We start from the raw sequence: 17,140 nt of genomic DNA, 5'->3' as shown, positions 1-17,140 counted from the left end.
CCCTGGGGAGGTGTTATGTCTTTATACTAAAAACTACGTGTACAATGTTTATGATTACTTTCCAATACCTATCACCTCTGTTAGACAGTGAGCTTCTACTCTAAACCAGTATAAAAGTGCCAACAGCACAGAAGAAAATGCAGGCCAAGAAGAAGAAGGAGAAAGGCTGGACACGCCCAGATTCCTCCATCTTGCCCCCTGAACTCCCATTCTAAAAACCCAAAAAAATCTATTTTCCACCCTGTGATAAATTCCCTATCATTCTACTTAAACTTTTGTGGCTTGTAATTCTTCATATAAGGTTGGTAATTTTTTTTTCCAAGTGCTAAATCAAAGGCACAGGGGTCTTGGACTCTGTGCCAAGGTCTCTGAGCCCCCTGGGCAGGGTCTCGAGCCCTCCAGGGCAGCTAGAGGAATTTCTTGGGTTCCCACAATTGGGGTATTATGTCTGGACATATAAGGCTCCAATGTTCATTTCTTTACCAGTTCGTCTATCACTGGTTTCAACCCCCTCCTCCCTTCCATGGAAATGGGATACTGCTTTACCCTAATCGGGTCTTCAGGCCTCTCAGTTTTGATGTGGATTGGTTCTATGTTCAACCTCTCTGCTTCCCCTTGTGTATACCAGACCTTTGGATCTATTTTCCCTTCATCTTTGGTGGGGAGTTGGTATAAACTCACCCTAAGCTGGGATTCCCGTACCACTAGGCTGATTTCTAGTGCTACCATCAAATCTCTTCCCAGCAGGTTGTAATCCGCTTCTTCAACCAGTAGCATGTTTCCGATGCAAAGCTTGTTTTCTGATTCTATTTCAACATTTTTAATAACCGGAACCTTAAAACGGTCCCCCTTTGCCCCTATTATCACTATAGTATCTTTGCTTATAGAGCACCCAAGTGGTAACCACTGCACAGTGCTCTGGTCCGCTCTAGAATCTACTAGAAATATTACCTCTTGTTTGTGGGGTCCTATTTTATACTTTGTGAAGGGCTCCTTGGATGTTCTGGACCCTAAATTAAAAAGCCCCTGACACCTCTAATCTTCCTGAAAGATCTTTTCGTCCTTGATTCTCTTTGGACAATCCCTTTGAATGTGACCTTTTTGTTTGCAGTAACAGCACTCTTGTCAGTATAGGACATGAAAGAACACAAGCGCACACCGCTGCTCTCAAGGTGAAGAAAAAAGGGACATCTATTTTCTGACTCCAACATTTATAGTTTTCCAAAAGTGACAGTGGATTGGAGGGTGACAGTGCCACCTCTCCAATGACATTGGACAAAGCAACAGTCCATCAAATTTCTCCTCCTCCATAAAAGAATGCAAAACAATGAGTTATTTACAGAAAGTGTGTGAGAAAGTTTGTTACAAGAATGTAAGCATCAGAAGGCTTAGAAAATCTTAAAAAATCAGGGCGACATCTCACCCTTTTCCATTTAAAAAAGAAAAAAAGAAAAAAAGAAAAAAAGAAAAGAAAATGAACAATGTGGAAAAGAAAACATGAACAATGTTCAGTGTCCATTTGCAGAGGAATCATCGGAGTGATCACTCGCGTCGTCTGCATCTGAGTCATCACTCGATGATTCACCCGCTTGATGCCTTTCAGGTTGGTCACGGTTTCCATTTTGCCCCTCGGCCAGATTCTGTCTCTGTGGTCGCAGGTCAGGGTGAACATACTTTGAAGGTACCCAGCGTACCCCAGTATCTGTGGATACACAAGCATACCCGCGCCCCGAAGCGATAAGGTCATAGGGACCTTCCCACTGTTTGGTGACTAAATTCCACACCTGAACCTTCGCTCGAGGCTGATGTGCCTCGTCCACAGCCTGCAATGAGAGATGATGATTCAAAATGCCAGGATTATTTGAGTTCTGCAGCACAGTGAGATGATTGTGCACAAAGATTTTGCCAACTGACTGTGCGGGATTTCACCCTGCATTCCCCGCTTTTGTTTTTGAAGAACCCACTTCAGAGTAACATGAGTGCGTTCTACAATAGCTTGACCAGTCGGAGAATGAGGGATACCAAACTTGTGCGAGACACCCCACAACTGCATGAACTACCGCACCTTTTGCGATGCATAAGCAGGACCATTGTCGGTTTTCACAGCAGAAGGTATGCCCAAAATGGCAAAGGCCTGCCTCCAGTGGGCAAGCACATCACGGGCCTTCTCCCCAGTGTGAGCAGAAGCCCACATCGCAGAGGAGAATGTGTCCACAGTGACATGCACATCCTTGAGCTGGCCAAACTCGGCAATCTGGGTGACATCGGTCTGTCAAAGCTCCAAGGCCCTAAGGCCTCTGGGGTTTACCTCTGCCAGCAAAGGCAGAGCAAACCCGTGGCAGTCATCACATGACTCAGCAATGTCACGAGCCTCAGTTGGCGTCAACTGAAACTGCTTCTGCAAGGTATGTGTGTTCTGATGGAAAAACCCATGCGATGCCTTGGCCTGCACGAGTGTATCAGGCTGAGGCACTACCCTCACAGGGTTAGCCAACTTGTCAGCCCTCTCGTAACCTTTCACTATAAATCCTGGCAAATCGGTGTGACTCCTCGCATGCAGAACACAGAACGGATGAATCCGGGCCTGAATGGCACACCAGAAGGTCTTCAGTAAATGAAACAAGGCAGGATTACTGACCTCCTTCAAAACCAAATGACCCAACCGCTGCACGATGTCGGCCACATAGGCAGAATCCGTGATCAAGTTGAAAGGTTCCTGGGAAAAATTCTCAAATGCCATGACAGCAGCCCTCAATTCAACCAATCGGGTTGACCCATCCTCGTGACCTTTCAGAACCTGCCACTGAGATCCGTCCCTCCAAGTAACAATGGCCTTTCCTGTCTTCCCTGAACCGTCAGTGAAGATGGTGGGTCCTTGCACGGGTTCCTGACTATTTTTGGGCTGCAAAGAGATTTGTGTGAATTTTGCCGTCGGCAGTAGCCTATGGCTGGGCAGATGATAAGTGATCTGCCCTGAAAAGTTTTCCAGAGCACTCTGCAGGGACACACTGTTTGCAAAGCTCCAGCCAAAATCCTCCCGTTGCACCAGGAGTATGATCTTAGCGGGATCCGCACCCATCAATTGCAAACACTGTTGCCGGCATTTGATTATCAAGCGAGTGATTAGCTCAAACAATGCAGTTGCTGTCTTCTGCAGCTGATGGGGCAGAAAAACCCATTCCAAGATGTGCAAGGAATCGGACCATTTGTCACTTCACTGGCCAATGATGCCTGTGGGATGCAAATCTGGAGTGGTGATAAACACAGTGACATCAACGGAGGGATCAATGCGATGAACTTGGCAAGCCAAAACAGCTTGATGAACCACCTCCAGCACCTTACACGCCTCAGGGGTCAATGTGCGAGGAGACTTTAGATCAGAGTCTCCTTTCAACAAATCATACAGAGGAGACAGCTATGCATCGGCCAGTCCCAAGTACGGACGTAACCAAGTGATGACACCTACCAGTTTCTGAGCATCATTCAGTGTCTTCACAGAATGCACAAATTGCACCTCCTGGTGACAGATTGTCCGTTCCAGAATTTTGACCCCCAAATACTTCCAAGGTGGTTGTTGTTGAACCTTTTCTGGAGCCACCTGCAGTCCATGAGCATGCAAAGCATCGAGCAACCGAGGCTGAATCCTCAGCAGCTCATCCTGGGTGGACGCAGCCATCAAAATGTCATCCATATAATGATACAGACGCGCATCAGGAAACTGCTTGCGAACTCCAGACAAGGCACGGGCCACATACCATTGGCATATGGCCAGAGAATTGCGCATGCCCTGGGGCAAAGTCCTCCATTGATATCTCTGTGTGGGCTCAGCATTGTTAATCACTGGCACCAAGAAGGCAAATTTCGGCCTGTCATTGGGATGCAAAGGAATTGTAAAGAAACAATCCTTCAGATCCACAACGATGACCGGCCAGTCTGCGGGAAGCATGGTAGGCAATGGCATGCCCGCCTGCAATGTTCCCATTTTTTCCATCACGGCATTGACCTTTCGGAGGTCTTGCAACAACCTCCATTTCCCAGATTTTTTTGATGCAGAAGACAGGAGTGTTCCAGGGACTGGTAGAAGGCTCCAGATGACCTTGGTCCAACTGCTCCTGCACCAAATTCCGAAGGGTGACCAATTTATCTTGAGGGAGGGGCCACTGGTTCTCCCAGACAGGTTTGTCCACCAGCCACCATATAGGAGGCGTAGGACACTCTGCGCCCTTCATCGCAGTGGCCCCCATCAAAAACCCGTCCTGATGCATACCCCCCAGGCCGACAGAACATCCCTCCCCCAGAGGTTAGCAGGAGTAGAAGTAACATGAGGCCTAATCCAGGCCGTCTGTCCCTCTGGGTTCACAACCAGCATGGTCCGCTGGCTCACGTAGCATTGTGCCATCCCTCCCAGTCTTGTGACAGGCATCTCCACTGGATTCAGGGGCCACTCTGGGGGCCAGGTGGCAAGGGAGAGAACCATGACATCAGCACCGCTGTCAAGGAGCCCACATAGGCAAATCTCCAATGGCGTCACACCAGGGATGGACAGAGTACACAGCATCTCGGGACAGTCCTTGGTCAGGACAGCAGGCCAGTGAACTTGAGGCGGCCCAGTGGATCCAAAGCCATCTGCACCACGCGACCAGTCAGCTGTCCTGTGAACAGAAGACTTAAAAGGCACAAGTTTAGCAATTCACATCCCTTTTGGGATCATGACGGGGGGTGGGTGTGGAGACCATGGCACAAATCTGCCCTGTGAAATCTGCATCAATGAGCCCCAGGTGCACAATGATGCCCTAAAGGGTGGCACTAGACCTCCCCATCAGGAGAGCACTCATGCCCCTACCCAAGAGACCAAAGGCATCCAGGGGAACCTTATGTATTTGACGAGATTCTAAAACAACTTTTGCTGTGGTGCAGACATCCACACCTGCTGATCCGTGGGTGCTGGCTGCAAGCCGGCAAAGCAGACCTCCATCAGCTCCAGGGTCTGGGGAGAAGCTTGTGTCTGGGTGGGCCTCTCCTAAGCGCTTTGCTTTCCATTTCCCGAGCCTGGAAAAGCCTGGCCATTAACATGAACAGTCACGTTGCAGACATTAGACATATGATTTGGCCTTCCACACCGACCACACAAAAACATGGAAAATTTGACCTTCTGTGCTTTCTTCCCCCGCTTCTTGCTGGCCTGCGCATTCCCCTGCTGTGGCTGCCTGCCCTGCAGCACTGCCCAGACCAGCTGCACAGTGGTAGCCAAGTGTCCTGGTTTGAGAGGAAGTGAATTTTTAGGATGCTGTGGTCAAACTAATAGGTGCTCACATTTGAATATTGGCACCTGGTGTGGCTACTGAGGACATGGCTACGTCAACTTCCAACCTGAGAGGCTGATGTTCGTACAGGCCTCCGCCATCTGGGAGACAGTAGGATCACCAGGCAGAGCCTCTATGACCCTCTTACAATCATCATTGCAGTTACATCGCAATCACAAGCCTCCTTGTCACAGGATCAGCCTCCTGCCTCTCCACAGATGCGGTCAGCCTCGCTGCAAATTTCATGAAAGGCTTATCAACCCCCTGGACAGTGGTCGCAAATAGCTGCTTCAGAGCAGCCATTTCCAGGGTTCGAACAATCGCCGCCATGCCCAGTGTGTGGCACTGGTCAAGCACAAGGGGATCGAAGCCAACCTGCCCCTGAGCATCGGCATAATGTCTCATGCCCAACAGCATGTCAGTGACAGCCACACGCCTGAGGTCCTGCGGCCCCAGCACAGCATTCTGCTCTACTGCAGTGGCCGCCAAATGAGCCCACTTGGTCTCAAAAACATCATATTGCACAGGGTCAAAAAGAGAATGTGCCACAGCACGGATGTTGTGAGGCATCAGCACGTCCTTAGCAACCCTCCGGAGCATCTGCATAACTTCAGCAGACCCCACACCATGCTGAGCAACTGCGTCACGAACTTCCTTCTCCAGTTTATACGAAATAGGTTGATGGGTGTTATGAGCAACACCCCTGAGCACAGGGAGAGCCTGGGGACCCCCTGGCAAAGCCACAGCACCTGCTGTGTCATGTCCTGTGGGCCCCACAGGGACAAGAGCAGATGCCTGACTGGGAGCCAGCTAAACACCACTCGCCCCTGCGCCCCCTGCAGCACCAGCAGAGCCAGAGGAGCCCCCTCCGGAATCCTGCGGATGCCGCGAGGAGGCAGGCTCACACATCTCGTCGGACTTAACTTTGACTTCTCGCCAGAAACGCCCGTGTTCCTTCGGATGCACAGTCACCTGGCACGGGGGGAGCGTCCACAAAGCCGAAGAGGAGGGGCCACGGCCCCAGGAACCCACCGGCCTCCCGCCAGCCATGTCAACAGTCGCGCTAAAGGTGAATACCTCAGCGCCCTTTTGCGCCGCAGCCCCGCCAGGGGGCGCCGTGGCGGACGCAGGTGCTGGCACGGCTGGTGCGGATCGGAACAAGACCGGCGCGGGGCCCCCCATCCCCTGACACGGGGGAGGGGTGGCCCGCGGAGCTGCATCATTGCGGGGCGACACAAGGGAGTCCGGCACAGCCCCGATGAGCGTCTGCCCTGAGACACAAGACCCCACAGCGGGCACCACCCCCGCCGAGTGGAGCGGGGCGGACTGTCCGCCCACCGGAGCGAGGCCCGACGGAGCACCGACTGACGCCCCGACCCCGGCTGCTTCCAACGACTGCGTATGCCCGGCCAGCTGCGCAGGCCCAGAGACAGGCGAAGCCCCCTCCCCTGCCGAAGAGCCCAACTCGGAGGCGGGCGAACCCGGCCCCGCCGCATTCAGGGGGAACTTCGTGGAAACACCGCAATTCGGACAAAGAGTTGTCACCGAATCAGATTCAATCAGAGGCGGAGGCTGATCCAGAGGCTCCCCGCCGCCCCCAAGCACCGGGAAGGCACAAAGAGAGGGCAGCACCCCCCCCGCCCCTCCGCCTTGGCGGGGCGGGACGAGGACGGCTGGCTGACTCCACAGAGCCCCCAGAAGCCCGCGGGGCTCAGCCCCCCGGACTCGGGACCAGCTGGCCGGGATCCCAATCCACCCCTGGGGAACAATCGCCACCCCCCGAGATGGACCCGTCCCCCAGCACACCGTCCTGGGGCGGGGAGGAGGGCTCCAGATCGCACAGAAACCCAAACTCCCCCTCGTCCATGTCCAAGACGGAAGGGTCCCCCTGGGAACTCCGAGGGCTACAAGAACCAGACCGCCTCCAAATCTCCTCACACTTTTTCCACTGCACCAGCAGTGATCCCACGTCTACGGTGCAATCATCAAAGAGGGCCTCCATGAGGCGGACCCCCACGAGAAACCACGCTTCCCTGGAGAACGCCTTCGCAGGGTCCGAAAAGAACCCCTGCTCCCTGACCCACAGATAGAGCCTCTCAAAATCCAGGAAACGGAAACCTGTTTCCACTCCAGGACCTCCCTCTAGAGGTCAAAAACGAGAGAATCCTCCTCGAAACCCACAGAGGCCGCCATCACCACAAGAACAGCAGGCAAAGCGCCGAACGGGGGGGGGCGAAAGACACGACCTCACCAGCAATCCGGACTCTGTCAGCCTAGGCTGCAGTACACTTAGGCGGTCACCAGATGTCCCTACAGGACACAAAAGAACATAAGTGCACACCGCTGCTCTCAAGGTGAAGAAAAGGGAAGTTTATTTTCTGACTCCAACATTTATAGTTTTCCAAAAGTGACAGTGGATTGGAGGGTGACAGTGCCACCTCTCCAATGACATTGGACAAAGCAACAGTCCATCAAATTTCTCCTCCTCCATAAAAGAATGCAAAACAATGAGTTATTTACAGAAAGTGTGTGAGAAAGTTTGTTACAATAATGTAAGCATCAGAAGGCTTAAAAAATCTTTAAAAAATCAGGGCGACACACTCTATGTTCTTTTTCTGGTTGTTTCGGTACTTACCTTGGGAGGGGTTCTGTTTCCTCAGTGGTGGTTGGCTTTGTGCTGGTTTTGCCGATTCCCAGACCTGTTCCTGTTTTTGTGCTTCTTCCCTTACTGCAGCCACTAGCACCTTTGCTTGTATTCTGTTTTTCTTTGTCCCTTCTCATGTAAACTATTTGTGCTTCTCTAAGCAAATCCTGCAAATCTTTATCCTGCCAGCCCTCTATTTTTTCCAGTTTTTTTCTTTTAACTTCTCATGATTTTGCCACAAATTGTGTTTTCAACAGGACCGCCCCGACTGGGGATTCAGCTTCCATTCCTGAATACATTCGAAGGCTTTTTCTCAGCTGTGTCTGCAAGAGATGGACAAAGTGACCAGAGAGTTCGAGTTCTCTGTACAAGGACTAATTGCAAGTTATAAGCTAAACCAGTAAAATGAATATGCATGAACCTATTGTAAAACTCTATGCATATGTACCAGTAAGGGGGGATAAAAAAAGGATTGAGAATTCTCAGGGATGCGCATGTCTTTTAGGGGGAACGATCCCCACATGAGTCTAGCGCTGTAATAAACATACAGCTTTCCAACTTTTACAAGTTGTGGAGTTAGGTTTTTTTTCCTCAAATCGCTACCGTCCTTTATTCATTACAGATTCCCACTTTTGGACTGGTACATGGGCTATTTTATGGATGTTTTTGGCTATATCTAAAACTGCATCCCCATTATCATCAATTTGTAGACAGCAATCAGATGTGTTAAACTTTCCACAAACACTTCCTTCTTCTGCTAATAAATAGTCTAGCGCCAACTGATTTTGATACACTTCAGCTCTGGTTTGCCTTTGCTGGCTGACTATTAATCCCACGGCCCTGGCTGTTTCATTAAATATGATTTCTACAACCGTTTGGAGTCTTATGATATGGTTTAACATATATATTGGGGTACGATACCCCCAACTTCCATCCTGTGCCCGGGTGGCTGGACCATATATTTGCATTATTCGTTCAGGAGGCCACTCCTCATTACCCCATTTTTGATGTCCCCCAATTTCTCTTATTAATTCTCTTTTTAAGGCATCATAGACCAGTATTCCTAAATTATCTCCATTTTGGTTTGGTGTCCTGGTTTAGGGCAAATTTGGGAAAAAACCTCCAAAGGGGGCCCCTCCAGAAAGCAAACCCACATGGCCCCTCCCCTCAACCAGTTCGGGAATGATTCCTCAGAGAGAAGTGGAAAAAATCTGTTTATTTAACGGGCAAAACACCCCCCCCCCCCCCAGCACACAAAATGAACAATACCAGATGACAACACTCTTTCACCGCTCTGAAAAAAATGACAAATTCAGAAAGTCTCTTCTAGGAGTGGTCACTCTGTTATCAGTCCCTCCGGCACTGGGAATGGCTGCTGCAGGCCACAAAGTGCAAACTCTTGGTGTTTCCCAGGTCCCAGTCCAGAGCAGGCTCAAGTGGTTCCAATAAAGGGAAAGGAAAAACAGTCCAGGGAAAATTCAGACTGCCTAGATAAACTAACAAACAGGCAGGAGCAAAAGCAAGAGCAAAGCGAAAGCAAAGCAAAAAGCAAAAGCTGCCCTATGTACTGCCCCCATCTCTGTGTCCCGACGACCATTGGGGGAGTGAGCAAACTGATAACAAAACAAAACAAACCTTTGTTCTTCAGAGCCAGTCTTGAAGGCACAGAACATAATATCCAGCATAAACAGAACACACAATTGGGGATACAAGCATCACCCTAGGACATTTGGTAACAGAAAAAATCCTGGTTGTATAATTCCTAGAGTACAACTTTCTTTCCATAGGAGAGGGAGTTTTGGATAAGGTCTTTTCTCACATATCTAGAATAAGCCATCTGGTGCTTTCCAGTGCTCCTTTCCTTGGTTATTCATGTTGTCCCAAAATTTAGATATTTTTGGGTCCCATAATAGGGGTATTTCCCAGGATTATTACACAGGAAAAGTTTGATTTCTTACTCATATTTACAATTCTTTTTCTTCTCCTGGATCCAATATTGTGCCAGATTTTTTGGGATCCACCATGTGGAAGTTCCATTATGGACTTGATATCTTTTACAGGAGGTTTGTCCGACACTATCCAAGAATTTTCTTCCCATATACTAGAGGCACTCCTCTCCTATTATTTTCAAACTTAATATCCACCTCTCTGGTCAGTTTTCTCTTTTTTTGTTGGTTCTATTCCATTTGAGAAGTTCAACTGGGCCTAGACTACTACCTTTTCATGGGTATTCTTCCAGCATTAAAGATCCCCCACATACCTAGAAATTGATAACATTTAGTTCTTTGCTGATTCTTTCTCCCAGATCTACAAACAAATTCTTTCTTAACCTTGGGATTTCTATCTCATTTTCTATTTGTTGTTTGAGTTTTGCATATAAACCTCCACGTAGAGTTGGCTCGGGGTTGGATTGCTGTATCTGCTTTCTTTGCTTGGTTATTATTTGCTCCCATATTAAATCTTACATCAAACCCCATTCTTTTTTCCATTCTTGGGTCTGGCCCATGGAGAAACAAACCTATTTGTCTCCCTGTGAGCATCTACGATTTGACCCTAGAATTTTTGTAGGCCCATACATTTGGCCATTCTGTAGGCTGGTGTCTACTTTAGATGAATTAAAACAGTGGTGGCTAAGGAAGTTATGAAAGTTAAAATAAGAACTTTGCATTTTTCCATGGTATAGTGGTCTGTAGCACTGGTGACATGGATCATCCAGATTGCCAAGAAGGAAAAGACTAACAAGGAATAATAGGACCCCAGTATAATGTGCATGTGAATGGAGGGGGAGTGGGTCGGAGACAAAGAGAACCATTCACCCGATATCCATGTGGCAACAGAAAGCATTTAGTCTCAAGCCCTTCTTTATAAAGGGCATTTGAAAACCCGGTCTGGATAGCTCATTGGTCTGATCTTTTACGCCCCCCCAGATCCTGGACCAGTGATATGCCTGCATCTTAGGATGGAAAGTAATTGGTTGTGGTTCCTGTCTTTTAACCCAGAAGCTGGTTTTATGGAGCTGGCTGGGTTTCTTATTTATAGCCAAATTGCCCAGTACAAGCCAGCTTGTACTGTGATATAGTGTAGCAACACGTGTACCCCCACCTTCTATGCCTGATGGGATTGCTGCCCACAGCATGTAAGTATGATCTTCTTGGTGGCAAGTATAGTAGTAAATCTGGTCTTGCCTCCTTATCTCCTTGCCACAAAATTATCTGTCACCTGCTTTTCTATATTGTGGTTTTTTACTGTTCCTTAGTCAGCCAGCACCTATTCATTTCACTTGTAGAATAGGGTCTTACTACCTCCCCACTATATGGAGTTGTTGTCTGCACTTAAAATATGGTCCTCATTTTTTATATACTATACCCTCCCACTCAGCTTCTAATAGCTCATGAGTATTGGGGATCATCCATTCAACTCCACAACAAAGCACTAAAATTGGTACTTGACCCTGATTTGTGTTTTAATTTTTCCCTATCTCTCGACAGATTTTGCAACACAGTTGCCGTTTGAGGGAGCTACACCACCAGAGCTGGCCACAGTTTTCACACTGACATTGTACTCAACTTGAGTGTCTCGCCCAAGGGTGCTTTAAGCAGGGTATGTGACCAGGAATAAATCCTAGAGATGTCTCAGCAAGGGAGATTTGGTGACCTTTCTTTCTATAGGTCGCAAGCAAGAGCAAAAACTCTAGGATCACGTATGGACCTGGTGTTTGTTAATCTATATAACCCTGATTCCCCCCGATTGGGGAGGAAGTAAACTACTGCCCTAAAGGTTATTTCAGAGTTTGGAAAGCCTCTGGCCTTTGGGAATACAGAAGAACCAATAAAGCCCACAGGGAACTCCCTCCCAGTCTGGATTGATGTGCGGTTGCCCGTAGTTTACTTGCCACATTGAGCCCACGCATTTCATTTCAGAGTAATTTTTAGTCCTTCTGTGGAAATGACAATCTTCCAGTCGTGTGGTTCTTCTACTGGTCCTTTTATTCTGCTAGCATGAGTCCATCCTCATTCCACAGTTCGTTCAGCTGATTGGGTGATCAGCAACACCTGAAAGGGACCTTCCCATTGTGGGACTAAAGGTTGGTCTTTCCATGATTTAACCATTACCCAGTCCCCAGGATTGACATTATGAATTTTGAAATCTAGGGTAGCAGTTTGAGGGATTATCCCTTTTCCTCACAGTTCTTCTAGGGTTTGTGCTATAGATAGCACATATTTCTTGACACTGTCTTCCCTTTCTTCATAAGTGGTAATATTATTTGGTGAAACCAGAAAGCGTAAGCTAAACATTATTTCATAGGGTGAAATCCCAAAATCTGATCTAGGCTGTGTTCTGATTCTCAATAAGGCTAGGGGTAGGCCTTTTTGCCTATGACATTTGGGTTTCAATCATCAGTTTACTTAGAGTTCTCCTGAGAGTTTGATTCATCCTTTCAACATATCCTGAACTTTGTGGATGCCGTGGAGTGTGTAATTCCCATTTCATACCCAGAGCTTGGATCACCTGCTGTAGTACTTTTGATGTGAAATGGGTTCTTCGGTCTGAGACGATGTTGTTTACTATTCCATACTGGGGAATGTTTAGTTCTCGAAGAGTTTTGCATACAACATTGGCAGTAGCTTTAACAGTTGGTAATGCCTCTACCCAATGGGTTAGATGATCTACTATTACTAGCAAAAATTTCCACTGTTGCTCTTAAAGGAGTTCAGTGAAATCTCCTTGGATACTTTGAAAGGGTCGTAAGGCTAATTTTTGCCCTCCTTGGCATGCTCCCCTCATGACATTTCTGTTTACTTTTTGGCATATTTCACACTTTTCAGTTATTTGTTTAGCTATTCTAAAAGTTCCCAAACATCCCAAATTTCTCAGGAACTGATCACTCAGTGCTTGGTGTGGCAGCAGCTATCTGTTCACAGAGAGAAACAAATAACTTTCCCAGGCATCAGGCTGGGAAAGGCTGTGAGAAGATCAGAGAAAAGAATGAGAAACCATTCTTATCTCCACTTGCTGCACCTGGTATTGTGAACATGTGGAATGTGTTATGAAGATTTGTTCACCAAAGGGTGGTTTCTTAATTAGCCAATGGTGATGGTGTTTGGATTGGAGGACCAATTAGGTCAACCTGTAGCGAGCTAGGATATAAAAGACAATGGGTTTCTTAATAAATAATATTATTGATCAGCCTTCTGTGACTCATGGAGTCTATGCTAATTATTACCTGGCCGGGGGCCCACTTGCGACGATACTTGGGTAACCCAATGAGTCTTATTAAGCATGCTTTCTAATATTTTCCTGGCCAGTGGTTTATTTAATAACTGTCTCCTATTAGATAACACCCACTTCCCTTTGTTGTCTTCCCTTGCTCCTATTTCAAGGAATTTCTTTTCCTCTCTTTTGCTGAATACTGGTATATCCTGAATTTCTCCTGTAAGGGTCAGGATTATCATCACTTTCTCTTCCCCTGACTCAGCTGCATTTTTAGCCTCTAAGTCTGCTAAGTTGTTCCCTCTTATTTTTAAGGTGGTCCCTTTCTGGTGCCCCTGAATATGCACAACAGCAATTTTCGCTGGCAATTGTAGGGCTTCTAATACTTCTTAGATAAGCCTTTCATTGATTAATCCCTTCACTTTTGAATTTAGCAGTCCTCTTTCCTCCCAGATTTTCCTAAACGCATGCACTACCTCAAAGGCATACTTAGAGTCAGTATATGCAGCCCCCCTCTTGTGTTAATATTTTGAGGGCTCGTTTCGAATTGTACAACTCACATGCTTGAGCCGACCAGCTGAGAAATAACTTTTTCTTTTCTATGGTTACTAACTTTTCATCTATAAAAGCAGATCCTGACATTCACTGCCCCTAAATTACCCTCAAGGATCCATCAATGTATAATTGTCCCATTCCCCCCCCGCTCCCCCAAAGGGGTTGGTCTGTCAGATCTTCTCTCACTTTGGTCTGATAGTTTATGATTTCTAAGCAATCATGCATTAGTTCTTCTATTGCTTCTCCATACAAAAACTGGGCAGGATTGAGGTGCTTATCTGTAATTAGTTCCAGATCATTTTTGTCTATTAAAATTGCTTCATATTTTAGCACTCGAGAATCAGTGAGCCATTTCTCAGCTTTCTGGTTCAAAATATTTTTAACTGCATGTGGGGTGTGCACTTTAAATTTCCCCCCAAACGTTAATTTTCTGCTCTCTTCTACTAGTAAGGCAGTGGTGGCTACTGCCTGGATACAGGTTGGCCACCCCCTACTAACAGGGTCTAACAATTTTGACAAGTAAGACTCTGGTTTCTTGGACCCCCCCCCCCATTCTTGGGCTAGGACTCCATGGGCTACCCTATTTTCCACATCTACAAATTGGTAAAAAGGTTTATCTAAAGTAGGAGGACTTAAAGCAGAGGCCCTAATAAATCTTTGTTTCAAACTTTCAGATCTCTGCTCATCTTTTCTCCCATAATTTCATTATATGTCCTAAGAAAAAAAGGAACCTTTAAGGAAATTACAAAATGTGACCATTTTTTAAAGTGGCAGTCTCTTTCTTACTTTTAGAAAACAACTTTTTAAATGTTGATTCTAAGATCCAAAAGCTAAAAGAGGAAAAATTGACTCTTTTACATGCTGCATGGCTCTCAATTTCTGTTGGATGAAAACCCAAATGGTGTCACTCCAAATTTCGAATCTATTACAAGGGCTGAAAAAGGAGTGTTCTGAACTTATTTTGAAAAAAAAAAAATTAAATAAGGTATATGAAGTAGTAACTCTTCTTTTTCCCTCCTTTCTATTTGCATTTAACTAAACTCTATCTTCCAACAAAACTTTATTTGACTTCTTTCCTACCAAATCTACATTCAAGTTTTCTCAGGTGAAGTGGGTGCCTAAAGGTATGTGCAACCCCCCTGTCATCTGCACCCCATTAAACAAGCGCATAAACAATACTCTGCGGAGATAAAATGCTTTGTCATACTTTCTCCTACAACTTTTGCCTTTGCCTATCACTATCATGGTTTGACACAGGCTAAAAGCCAGGCACGTGAAAAAACCCTATTTTCTCATTCTCTTCTGCTATAGTTAAGCAGAGGAGGGGGAAAGAAATATTGAAAGGCTTATGAGTTGAGATAAGGATTAGGAGAAAAAACACTCTAAGGGCAAAATAGGTTCAAACTTAAACAGTATAAAGAAAATTTATTATTAACAGAATTAAAACTGGGTAATGAGAACTAAAATAAACCTTTAGAACACCTTTTTTTTCCTGGTCCCTCCCTCTTTCCCACCAACAGCACAGAGACAAAACGTGGAGTTGTTAGTCAGTTTGTCATGTCTAAAAATCTTTCTGCAGTTTGCTTAGAGAAAGAAGTTCCTTTTTTCTGCTGTGCTATGGGGTCCTTCTCACAGGAGACAGTTCTCTGTGAACTTTTCCAGTGTGGTTTTAATTTTCATGAGTAGCAGTCCCACCTGACCTGCTGCAACGTCCCTCCCATGGTCAGTCTTCCCACAACTGTTTTGCATGGGTCATTAGTTCATGGGGTGTAGTCTTATAAGGATGAGCTGTTCTTGTTTGGAAGCATGGGTCCTCTTTCTTTATCTCTGGAAGTAAGGGTCTTCTCTCTCCGAGTTTCCCACTAGATTACAGCTGGCTCCATTCAGTGCCTCTCTTCATGCAGGGTGCCAGAAAGGAGAAGCTGCTGCTGCCACTGTTGCCTGGCTGGTTAAAAGCAACTGAGCAACCAAAGTTCATTTGCCCTGACCCAGGCACCTCCCCATCCCCAGAAGAAGTAAAAGGACTGTGTGCATTTTTTCTTTCTTAAATATGTCATCACAGAGGCGTTACCAACTTCTCTGATTGGGCCAGCAACATGTCCATTGTCAGAGCCTTCATGGATTGCTGGACATAGAAGCTTCGAGCAACTTGTCTCTCAGAAGCTGCCTCTATGGCTTCTCCCACCCACCAAAAAAACCCAGACTGTTTTAAACTAACACAATCACTTTAAAGCAAATTATTGCAGGTTATTTCTATGAGTCTGGTTGTTCTTGGTGGTGTTTAGGTTTTGCTCAGTTTTGCTTTTGGGGGGGTTTAGCTCAAGAGGACAGGCCAACACAGAGTGCCATATGTTAGGTCTTTGCCGTTGCTCCAGTTCTCATGTTCAGATAGCCAAGCCCAAATGCCTCAGCAAGGTGATGTTCTCCCAGATCTTGTTGAAAGGCTACTGCTGTGTGGTTGGGCCTGACTCCTCACAGCGGACAAACATCTCAGTGAGAAACTTCTGTGAGGAATTTTATGCATGGAGTGTGCCAAAGCATTCCTTGCTCCTTTGCCCAGGAAGGGGATGAGGTGGTATTCTGAGAATGTGGCACAACCATGCAGGCAGCCCACACTGTACAGTCCTGTGGAGATGACCTACTGGCCTTGGCAGAGGCAGGATGGCAGCCAACTGAAGTAATGCTAGATGAACCAGGGCCTTTTGGCACCAGCTGCCACCAGTCATCCCCCATCTCTCCCCCTTCCCCACAGGGGCTATGGGACCCAGCACACCCTTCTCCTTTGCTGTAAGACAGCCCAGATGCATTCTGTCCTGACAGTGGGCTGGGCTGCAGCACCATCTCACTTGCTGTGCCTGCTATCTGTTTAAAGAGCCCCAGCAGCTGTCGGGAAGCAGCATGGGGGTGCATGGGGTTGAGGTGGCATTACCTCCTCAGCAGCCAGCATTCTCGAGGGATGGCTGTTCCTTAAGTTGCCTTCCCTATAGGTTATTGTGCATGTAGACTGTTTCCCATATCTGCCCTGTGATTTGTGGAAGTAAACAAACTCCACAACTTTTGTGAAAGTTGTAAAGTCGTTATGTTTATTACAGCACTGGACACGTGGGAATTGTTCCCCTTAAAATGACATGCGTGCCTCTGGGAACTCCAGATCCTTTTTTATCTCCCTCTCAAATACATATGCATACAGTTTCATAATAGGTTCATATATATTCATTATACTGATTTCACGGGAAATTTGCAGCTAATTTTTTTATTTTTTTTTATCAGAATGAATTCCTGGGTCATCCTGCCCTGTTTCCCACAGCAGCCTCTCCATCTGTTTCAGAGTTCAAGGACCCCTCCCCCTTATTTCTGTCCTTCGGCAGAAGCAGTTTCTTTGAGCATAGGCTTTTTGCAAGAACAGGCAGACTAAACAGCTATATTT

This window comes from Serinus canaria, chromosome W (assembly GCF_022539315.1).
Source record: "Serinus canaria isolate serCan28SL12 chromosome W, serCan2020, whole genome shotgun sequence".
NCBI classification, from domain to species: Eukaryota; Metazoa; Chordata; class Aves; order Passeriformes; family Fringillidae; genus Serinus; species Serinus canaria.
Note: the sequence above shows the minus strand (reverse complement) of the source record.